Below are 12,523 nucleotides of genomic sequence, written 5' to 3'. Positions count from 1 at the left end.
CTCTTTGATGACCGTCTTAGTGTTATCATTAGTAAACTTAGCATCTGTTAAAGAATAACTCTGCTATTCTAACCAAGTCCCTAAAACGGGAATTTCCTCTGTATTAGAAAAACCCTGTTATTGAGGAACTGTTTACTTTTTCCACTCAGAGCAGCCGAAATTATTGAAAATGTTTATGTTCGTATAGCAAGGTGTTGCAGTCGTGTCATTCCTCATTTATTGATTTAACGAAACATACCACCAAAACCTGCATACTAGTTTATTTAAAGTTTACGTATCAAATGTCTCTGTCCAATTACAGATTTTACAGTTTCTACAAAGAAACTGAAACTGGCGGTCAACGTATTATGAATGTTCAATGAATACTTATCATGATCAGGTATCGAAAGTTGACGAGAAGCAGAGCTTTGTCATTCGGGATGATATCGATACCATTCATTTGAATAAAAAGAATACCGTCACCCTTTAACACAACCACGTGATCTCAAATGGAAAGATGATTAGTCTCGCCATGTTTGGTTCGCGATAATGCGTAGCCTGTTGAAAGATAGAGTTATACTTTTTACTTGATATTTAATTATTTCTCAACAGGCAAATCTTTGTCATCGGAACTTTTTTGTAGAGGTAAGTTTTTACCTAATATATGTTCCAACTTTTGTCGCAAGACTGGATGTATGATAGGGGGAACCAGACCAATGGACAATTAGTTTCATATTTAAAAAAACGTTTTACATAATCTTACATTTATTATAATATATACTTTTGTTCATCATAAATATTTAATCAATAAGATATTATACTTTAGCTGTAGTGCATCAAAACTACTAGAGAGTTGCCAAATAGAGTTGATTTGTTAAATATCTATGAATAATAATTTAGGATTTGTTGGACAATTTTGTTAATCTTATATTTGCATGTAAACAATTTATATGGAAATGATAAAAAAAGGATGACCAAGAATTTTTGAGTGTGATTATATCCTGCGGTCTATTGCCGATAGGGCAGCTGCATAATTCTAAACTGATAAAAAGTCTCTACATCATTGGTCCGTCCTAGTTATCAGCAATGGATCTTTGTTCACGTTTAAATAAAAGATAAAAGGTTTTCATAGCAATATTGTTAACTGGGCTGCAACAACGAGACAGGAAAGAGTAGGTTGCTTGGTTTTACACTTTGCAAGATGCAGTCTATTTATTTCATATGAAGATAAAATGCGTTTACATCTAGAGATGAAAATACTGTGCTAATTTAACTTTTCAACCAGATGATATGATCATTACCCTGAAATGCTGAGTATATAAGCTATTTCAAATCCACGCCAACTCATAGTAAAATCATTTTCAACCAAAAATTATTCATTTTAAATATAATACGCTTACGGTGATCAAAACTGAAATTCCTGATCAAAATCTGAAAAACAAGCTCTGACCTCAATTATTTGTTCTTGGTTATGTTACTGTAGCGTTTGACAAGTATCAGTTTAACTCCTGTAATTAAACTTACCTCGTAATCTACAATGTAAAACAACCTACAATAAGTACTGTAAAGCGGCTGGTACATGTAGGATTGTCCAATGTTGTAGGGTTATAAAAAACCTCTCACAATTGAGTTATGATGTATACTTGATCGTTTAGTAAATTACTCAACAGGTATCTTTGTGGCACTTTAGTCATAAAATGTGTATAGATACGTTTATATAAAACTGTTCTTTATTATTACCCCCCCCCCCCCCCTGCAATGACGTCTTTAAAAAGAAACCCAACAAAATTTGTCTAGTGACCATTGTACGATAATATAAATTTATAACCTAAAATTTGGCATACAATAGTATTGTTTCTATTATCAAAAGTATCATGAAGTGAATGCAACGACATTAAATACTGCATAATTTACTAGAATATTGTTTATATCGCTTTTGATTGAAGGTGGAATGTACACCAAAATGTAATTTCATGGATCCTTAAAGAATCAATTCTGAAACATGATTACCCATGACAGCCGATTGAATACTATATAAATCTTAAAATATATGTACCTTTTCCATACCCATAGTTTTTCAGTGATTTTTATATTTAAATTTCTGTTGAACAAAAATTGTTAAAGAATTGTTAAAACATGAAAAAAAAAACCCGAATGTAAATTTAAGACTGAAATAAAAAATATTGTGAAATATTATTTTTCAAATATGAGTTTAAAACGATTAAAATTAATAGCAATGATATTGTGTACCCAAATGAACACTTCTCAAAGAATTATGATGTAAGTAAGTAAATGATTTATTATAGTGACATGTGTTTTATAAACAAATAAAGATACATGTATATGATATAATACCTTAATGAATAAACACCCGGCCCATCGGACCTATATGTCACTTTATAAACATGAATATAGAAATAATAAGCTTACGCATTGTTATTTTTATACCGGATAGATTTTCTGCACATAAAAGGTGAATATATAAATTTTGCAGTTTGTCTAGGAAAGCTAGATAAGAGAAAACCAGTGCAGTCTGAGTCTGACATGTTTAGTGATCGATTATTAAAGCCAATACTAGTAAAGAATTCGGTTCTAAGTTTTGAATAAGATGTACAATGTAATAAAAAATGAAATTCGTCTTCTATTGCTTCTACAGAACATATAATACATAACCTATCGTTTACTTCCTCCCCCTAAATCGCCCTGTTTCTATTCTGATAGGAAGAACACCACACCTAAATTGTGCTAATATAGATTTATGAGGTTTTGGTATGTCCATTGTAACGTATTCTTTTTTAAATTAAAATCAATTTTGAAAGACCTGTAAGTTCTGAGTTTTGAAACACTTTGTAGTTCATTGTCCCAGTCATTCACAAATTTCTGTTGAAGTTTGATCTCGGCTAAGTTCAAGTTACACACCTCCCGATTTAAAAAAACATGTTGACATATCGATAGATTGTAATAAAAGTTTAACATGATGTGACCAGTTTTGGTTATTTGATTTTTCTAAGTCCCACATGAAAACTAATTTTGTAGGTATGTCGTCACTCATAGTAACAAGATGGTTCCACAATCGTAGCATGTTAAGTTGATGGCGATAGAATGAAGGAAACCAGCCATTATCTCCTTGAATAGCTAAAATCGGAGTAAACCAGTGCACCCCTAGAAAGTATCGCAGCGCCCGTAGCTGCATGGATTCGATGTTGTAATGTTTTGTGTGCCCCCACACTCCACTGCAGTAGTCAACAATTGGCACAACTCCGCTTAGAAACATCTTTTCGTAAGTGTAAAATACAATCGATTTGTTTGAATGTATTTTCGAAATAAGACCTCCTAATGCACGTCCTCCGGATTTTGCGAGGTTTTCTGTATTATTTTTAAATGTAGCAAATTCATCAAATAGAACACCAAGATATTTATAGGATGTTGTATAGTCAAGACATCCCCCCCCCAATGCAAAATACATGATCACTTCTCTTTCCCTGACGCTTACGAAAATGTATTACTTTAGATTTGAGAGAGTTTATCCGTAGCCGCCATTTCCTACACCAGCCAAACACAAAATCGAGCATTGCATCCATGTCACCCTCGTTTTCTGCAATTAATGCAATATCGTCTGCATACAGAAGGACGTTAAGTTTATTGGGGCCAATTTGAATCCCACTACTATGATGTTTCAGTTGCATGGCGAGGTCGTTAATAAAAAAGGCAAAAAAGTGTTGGGGAGAGATTGTCTCCTTGTCGAACACCCGATCTACATAGAAACCAGTCTGTGTAATGATCACCCAGGCGTACACATGATTCGGTATCACAATACAGAGCTTTTAACGCTTGGTAAAATTGTCCATCCACTCCGTTTTTAAGTAAACAAAATTCCATCAACTCTCTGTCAACCATATCGAATGCCTTTTGTAAATCTATAAAGGTAACAAATGTGGAGTTTCTATTTTTAACTATGCTGTTCAAAGTAAACACGTGATCCAAACATGATCTTTCGCTCCAAAATCCGTTTTGTTCATCAACTAGTAGGTTGTTGGCGTCTTGGTAGGTGACGAGCCTATTGTTTAAAACAGAACTGTAAATTTTAGCGACGACGGAGAGGAGGCTTATTCCACGGTAATTTAAAGGAAGAGGTGGGTCAGATGACGAGTCTTTCAGTATCGGGCAAATTATAGCTTTGCGCCATATTGAAGGTATTATCCCGCTCTTAAAGAACAGCATAAACATCTGGTGTAAAACTTTTATAATACGATCAAACTCAAGTACCTCATATGGAAGTTCGTCTATCTCACACGATTTCCCAGCTTTGGTCTTCGTTACAACCTTCCTGATTTCCTCTTCGGTAATCTGGTAATTTAGTGAGACGTTTGATAAATACAAGGGTCAAGCATATTACGCTCCAAGTGTTGCTTGTGTGTCAGAGTGTGCGCTTTAAAATCTGCATCGAAAGCATCGTTAATTGCGGGGTTGTATAGTAGACTAAAGTCTCTTTTCCATGTGTGTTTCAGCGTGTCGCTGTTTGAGGTAACCTCTCCAGCATCATTGTAGCACTCGGTTGGGAATTTAAATTTGCGTTGGGGGCTGATCTTTTTTATTTGATCCCAGAACTGTTTCGGGTCATTATCGCGCACTGAGTCTATGTTTTACGCCAGATCTAGCTTGTGTTTTCTTTCATAGAATCGAATTCGTTTGTCCAGGGAGTTTTGTGACTCTTTGTAAAATTGTTTCTGTATTCGTTTGAGGCGCCTTTTGGGGTCACATTTTAGAAACTTTTTTTCCATTTCGCGCATATGCCTCCATAGTTCAGTGAGTTCCTCGTTCCAATACGGTTTATGCGGCCTCAGGCGTTTCCTAGTACGTGCAGACCAATCGTATGTGGGGATTTTCTCGGACATCTCACGGAACATAGCATCTCGGAACTCCTTATACAAGTCGTCGATCTGGTTTTGAGTTTCGCGGAACCTCTCGATACGTGCAATGGTACTATTATTTGCAGTAATGGTGGCATGAGAACTTAAAAAGTCAGCAGGAATTTGCCGGAAATTGAAGCGTTTTTTACTTTGATTGTCGTATTGATTGACCGTCTGTAATTGTGAGTATACTTTGAGGTCAAAGGTTAGTACATTGTGGTCTGGAATTTTACTCCTTTCTCCCAAATGGTGGTAAAGGTTGTATCTTTTGATAAGATCAGTGCATTTTGTGATTTGAAAATTCTGACACAGTGTAAAGTTGTCTAGAGGTAGAGAGATGTAGTCTACAACCGAATGACCTCGAGTTGAGTAAAACGTATATTCCGACTCTTTTCCGAAACGTCCGTTCAGAATGCAACAACGACTATCATTTAGAAATTCTAAGAATGATTTACCGTGTTGGTTACAAGTTTTGTCAATCGACGTCCGATGTTGTATGTTATCGAAGCAGTCATTGTTTTCCTGAATAGAACCAATTCGTGAGTTCAGATCCCCGTATAAGATGAGAGCGTCAGTTTCACAATGTAGATAAACCTGGGTAAGTAAATGGAAGAAAAATGCAGTGGCATCGCGCCCCCATGGCGAATTTTCCGGAGGCAGATACAATGAATACACAATAGAATTAAAGTCAGAAAATTTGTTGACAAAATGAACACCAATAATTTCCTCGTACGCGTGATCAATGACTTTAACGTTATATGAGTTGTATTGATCGCATTTAAAAGTCCAACTCCACCTGAACCTTTAGGGGCTTGGACGTGAGTCTGTTTACGATTTGAGCCAATCCACCTATAACCAAACTCATTCAAGTTAATTTCATCCATATTAAGTAGATGTGTTTCATTGATACTAATAATATCACAATGCAAATGATTTATTATTGCTGATCGCAATGCATGATTACTACTAGTCCATCCACATACATTTAAATGACCAATTCGTAGAGTGTCAATGGGTCGGCAATTTTCCTAGTAAGATTCGGATTGCTCTCGATCAGATTCTGGTCTTTTCTTAACAATTCGACCGTTGGAAGTTATACGGAAATGGTTGCCGCTAGGTATTTCGTTGAGCAGAGTACGTGCGTTCAGTTCAATGAGCCTCTCTGTATGCGATTTACTTGAACGGATAAACACCGATTTGTAAGCATCGACCTCCCGATGTTTACGCTTCCCGTACAAAATAGATTTCTTTTCATTCAACGAGGATACCGCTATCTTACCTAGACCCGGTTTTCCTTGCACCCTGCTTCCAAGACGGGTAGCGGCTAATACGTTTGCATTTTCGTCAAGGTTGCTAATTAAATCGCAAGCAATTTGTAGCATGTCTTCATCTTTGTCGAATTTCAAGTTTGTTGCAATAAGCGTAAGATTTGGGTCATCTAAAGGGTTGTTGACGTGATCAGATGAGCGCAATGCTTGGTCAGATGTGTAAGAGTGTTCGACTTTCTCTACGCGGCGTAACAGAGAATCAACAGACTGTGACAAGGTTTCTATATCTTTTGTATGCATGGCAAGTTCAAGGTCAATGTCACTTCTCATCGCTTTGAATTTTTCGTCGATATTGGCCATAAAATCATTACGAAATTTGTCAAGTTTACCTTCTATCATTGATTGCAAGGAGGCTTGACCCTTCTGCAGTCTCTGCACCGCCTGAGCGATAATTTTCATTGGATCGAGCGATTGTATGTGGGCCAAAACTAGATCGGTTATAAAATGTACTGCATTTTATTTCAGATTACTTTTGACTACTAAATCAAGCCATGGACCCCCTGAACAGCGCCTAGGATGTTGTACGCTGCACCAGGTGTCAAACTCTTGAAAACCTCGTGTACTGTGAGATTTGTCATTCATACAAGTGTAAAAACTGTGCAGAAAATCATAATAAAATTCATCATGAGGTACCACTAAAACAAATCAATACCAATCTATATTATCCTAAGTGTAGAAGCCATTCAACAAAACAATGTGAACTTCATTGTGAACAGTGTGATGTTCCTATCTGTGAACAATGTATATCTGAAGAACATTCAGGACATGAACAAGTAGACATTTTAAAAGTTTTTGAAAGTAAAAATGAAGCTTTAAAGAGAGAGTTGAAAGAATTAGAAGAATTAATTTATCCTCAATATCAAGAGATTGCATCCAACCTCCAAGTTCAGAAAGTCGATCTGAGTAAAAACTCTAAAAAATTGATAACAGCTTACAACAAACGAGGAATGCTTTGGCAGAGAAATAAACACCATTGTCAGAAACTTACAATCTGACATCGAAAAAGAAGAATCTAAAAACCTTGATATTATCAATAAACAGGAGTATGAAAAACACTAAAAATTTCTGAAATAACACACAATATTGATGAAATGAAGAAGTTACTCAATTTTCGAGATATCTCTCTCTTCTCTGAGTACAAATCTCGGAATTCTGAATTCAAAAGACTACCCCCTACATTTAAAACATTCTTACCAAAATTCACTCCTCCTAAAATCAACAGAGATCGGCTGATTAAACTGTTTCGTTCTTTGTCAGATTTATCTTTCACAATAGAAGAAGGTGACTACAGAATGCCTAGCAAAGAAGCCAAGTCAACTCCGCCAGACTGGGCACACAACAATAGACACAAGTAATTACTGTGGTCTATACGGTTTAAATGATGCAGAAATATGGACTTGTGTTAACAACAAGATCATGGAACTATACAATCTACAAGGGAAATCAATCCAAACCAAATCAGGAAACAAGCCGCAGGACATAGCAGTGACAAAGAGTGGCGATCTTGTTTATATTGACGACATCGAGAAAACTGTGAACATAGTAAAGAATACATTTATAGAAACAATGGTCAGATTAGATGAGTGGATACCTCACTACGTCTGTAGTACGTTGTCTGATGACCTACTCGTTTTCATGGACAGTGAATATGATAAACAAACAAAAGTTGTGCGTTACTCTGGGTCTAGAGAAAAACAAATCATTCAATTCGACAACGAAGGACAACAACTCTATTCATCTGGTGGATATAAATACATTACTGAGAACAGGAACCAAGATATCTATGTGTCAGACTATGAAGCCAGTGTAGTAGTGGTGGTCAATCAGGCCGGGAAACTCCGGTTTAACTACACTGATCCTTCATCTACTCATGAGAGATCATTTTGTTCAAGCGGCATCACAACATACAGCCAGGGTCGCATTTTGACAGCAGATTGTATTAACCAGTGTATCCACATTCTGGATCAGGACGGTCCGCTCCTCCGCTACATAGACAACTATGATTTACTCGGTCCATTTGATTTAAGCGTGGACACCAGAGACAACCTCTTTGTTACTTTGTGGTCAACAGGAAAAGTGACAAAATTCCAGTATTGCAAGACAAATAATGCAACTAAATAACTAAATCTCTAACCAGATGAGGGAAAAGTTACCGATTAGAAACAAAATCCGTTGATATTACAACTTACAAATAATGTGTTCACAGAAATCAAGGTTTATGACATGTAAAGGCACGTCGAACACGCTTACTGAAATCTGTCACGTGACACAGACGAGTAGAGTTATAAATAATTAAGCGAGTTCACACCAGGTAAACATCATCAATTAATAAGAAGGCCCACTGAATTTTTGCATATTTTAGAAGTGAAATATGAGCACAGAAAGGTAAATTTTTGTCCTTTTACAAACTTATAGATATTAACAAAATACATTGACACGCTAAGGAGAAAAGACCCTTAATGCGTTGGTGTATTTAAAAGGATTTCAAACGTTGAATGGAGCTAAACGTCTACGGGGATTGAGTATAATTACAGTGAATGTTTATGATAAATAATGCTGTATATCTCCGATGTAATTTTTTTTGTAGATGTAAGTCATTTAGTCTGTAAATTTTAGGTTTTTAAAGTTACTTAGTCTTCAATTTTTTTTTACTTTCAGAGATATGTAAAAATATTATCGGGAGTTTATTTAACTTTAAGAGATTAAGATTTGGTCTTATATTTTTATAATTTTGGTATTAAACTATTTACTGACATATAATTGATTAATGGTCATATATTTAATTTATATCCGAAACAGACTTTACAATGTCTCTTTTTGGATTCTTATCAATTATACTGTTTAATCATGCTAAGCATTTGATTTGTGTCACATAATTAGAATTATGTTTGAATTAGACTCTACATACTAGTTGAAAATTAGCAGGATCTCTGACAGTATTTAGTGTCTAACCAGTCAAGCAATGAGAACAACAATAAGTATTTACAATCTTTATCTATATATAAAATCAATAAATTTACAAATATACACATCACACACACATAAAAAATATTAACAAAAAAAATGTTTCTAATATCTGATTCGTCAATGTCCTATGGTGGTATATTGGACAGCAGTGTCCCTCCAGTGTTCCTCCAATGTGTCCTCCTTCGGTACCACGTCCTAAGATGACGGCTTCCGTCCACCGGCTTCCAGCGTAGTAAGTGAATACTCGAAGGAGGTTACACGGGTGGTTAGATGTTCAATACCGGAACACTGGTGACTATGGCCGAATCATCACTGGGACATTGCTGGAGCCTTGCTGGAACCTTTTAATTATATATAAATAACAATATTTTCAATTAAACGTTTCACTTTCACAATATACTTATTTACCTAATTACCACAACTGCACGCCATACAATCACACCGAACAATACTCGCTGTGAAAAACCGTTAAGTGTATCAGACCCCTTAACGTATCAAGCACAGTCACAGTTAAGCGTATAAGACCTCTTAACATGCAATATAGTTAAGTGTATAAGACCCCTTAACATCACAAAACAGTCAATGTATGACCAATAACGCCGTATAAGACTACGAAATATAAACTCACAAATAAACTAGCAAACCACGCTTGTCACACAAACGCACCATAACTCTACGGTAAATAAACAAGTACTATGTAAAACGTTAACACGAAAATACTATCGAACACGTATAAGAACAGTTACCTAAAGTCTTAAATATTACAAACAAGACTAAAGTATAAGGAAAAACGAACTTACCCCTAATGGAGATTGTTACCGTAAAAAATACGTTTAGCTATACATCGTGTTACTACTGCAGTGCGTGCTAATGGACCCCTGCTCACTGACCAAAAACATGGGTATTTATAGCATCATAGTAAACAAATAGAACAGTCCGAGTATAGTCCAATATTGACCAATACCTGAATTGACTAAATCTGAGGCACCAAAAAGGATATAACATAGAATAAAAATCAGAGGTACCCTACAGGAAAATAGTAAGCATGAATAAATCTATTGATTGTGACACTGATATCTGTGCAGAAGTTCAAATGTTTGTATTTCAACCACTTCAAAAGCCATGAAATATATAAGTTTAACAGCATCAAAAATAACCAGTAACCCGATAAAATGTTTTTTTTAATGATTTATGCGATTACGAAGATATCGGCATTTTAGAAAAACTCAAACATCGTTAGTTTTTTATTGACAATGACAGCATGGACTTAAAAGAAACGGATTGTTTGTTTTTAGAAACTAAAATGACACTTTTGGTCACTTTCTTGTATATATTTAATGAAGAAGGAATTATTCTTTAAATATTAGGTGATCAAACACGGTCATCTCTTTGTTTGAGTTGAAGCAGTTGAAAAACTTCTAACATGTTTAGCTCAACATGCGATGGATTTCAAATTGGGATATTCCACTGTAAATTCTCATCCAACGTGACGTCATAATTAAACATAACCTTGGTTCAGGTGGATGAATGACTTAAAATGAAAAGGAAAAAAAATCATTAAAATTGTAGAGTTATAAACGTGAAACATTTAATGCTGTTTCAATGTTTTCATTAATTCATAAAAATTGTTCATTCCTTTTTAATGGACTTTTTTCATGCGTAGAGCTGTTGAGGTCTTGTACAGTAAATATGCTGTGCGACTCGCAATTATAATGTTTACAAAAGATTGAGGTATTACAAAAGATATCCATGGAGAGAGAGAGATAAAATATAATAGACGATATTTATTTTTTATATATTTGTTCAATTCCATCATTCAACATATCTTTGTAATGCTTGTGCCTTCTACGCAAGACAATGTTTGTAAATAAATAAAAATAACAATTAAAGAATACCTTGATTTTTTTTAGAGGGCATTGAATCTGATGTCTTTTGGAAACAAATTCTAGGAAAAATAGCAGGCATAATAAGACGTTTCTAGCAAAATGGATTGCAGAAGATGCCGCATCCTACTCTAATATTACTACAAAGATGTAACTTTAAATGACTTAATTTTAATGGTAAGATGTAGTATTGAAACATACTGTAGACGTACTTTTGTCCGCGTGGTATTAATTTACGCTATGAACGCGGACACAAATATTCCGCGGAATTTTTTCCCAGTGTACTTAAAGTGCATTTTGGAATGAAATTTTAAAATTGCTTTACATGAATAAGGATAATTGGAAGTTACTACATTCTATACATGTAACACTTGCATATACGTGTACCCAGTGTATATCGTTTTTATCTATGCAAACTGTCAAATTTGTATTGAGAATAACTTAATAAATAATTTAATCTCCTAAAGATTTGAATTTTCTGTAAATTTACTTGCATGAAATTTAAACTTCTCCCAGCTTGAGATAACGGCACGTGTCAGACGACAAATAGCCCCAAGCGGGTCTGTCTTTCAATGACCCAATTAACTACATGCTAAGACCCGTGTTTTTACCAGTGTTTACTGCAATTTTTAGATGCCTTTGTGCTCTGACTTTTAAGTGATAAAACTGATCAACTCATAGTTTAAACTACATGTGAACCCATAAATTGACAGTTACTATTAATTAAAGACGTGGTGTTTCACAAGACGATTTTAGCCAGCGTCGTTACATCTTGACGGCTAACTAATGACTACCGATCAGTCCACAACCGATAATTACTGTTCACAGTGAACAGTTCTTACAGTTTAAGTCCAAAGTTGAACAAATTCTAGGTAATGAAAGTCGCTCAGAACCAAATTTAATAATGATTATTCAAATAATTTTTTTTTTCATTCAAAGAATCCGCGTAAATTTTTACCCGCGGATTAAATTGATATTGTGATTCCGCGGAATTATGACCCCGTGGAAAAAAATACGTCTACAGTAACTGAAAATAAGAATGTAAATAAATAAATGTTACTATGAGCCACATATTGATATTGCAATTTGTTGGATGCAAAATCGCAAATTCAGTACTTTCGAAATTCATTCACGAATTATCGGGGTGTCTGAGGTCATAGCTGTGGAGCAGCTGTATTACGTATGCAATAGGAGTATTGTGGCATAGTTCAGATTTGCTAATTTGCTAATGTTATTTTTTTTTATCAGTATCAGCGGAAACATAGAAGACGATTTTTTAAAACATTAAATGCATCAACACTATATGCCCATTTTTACTTTTCCTTACTGGTTTATAGGTGTAAACAAGAAAAGTCTTATGTTATATATGTGGGTCATTCTACACAGAGATGCCCAAACAAATACCTGAATTCTGGATTTTAATAAATGTGTAAATGTGGATAGTTTTCATGTTTTT

General features: G+C 35.0%; 1 pseudogene; it reads left to right on the top strand.

Annotated features, from left to right (window-relative positions):
* Positions 1-7,308: 7,308 nt before the first annotated feature.
* LOC128180662 (uncharacterized) lies at positions 7,309-8,338 on the top strand (annotated as a pseudogene).
* Positions 8,339-12,523: the final 4,185 nt, after the last annotated feature.

Source organism: Crassostrea angulata, chromosome 4, assembly GCF_025612915.1.
Source record: "Crassostrea angulata isolate pt1a10 chromosome 4, ASM2561291v2, whole genome shotgun sequence".
Lineage (NCBI taxonomy): Eukaryota > Metazoa > Mollusca > Bivalvia > Ostreida > Ostreidae > Magallana > Magallana angulata.
This window is presented reverse-complemented; position numbering and strand designations above follow the sequence as displayed.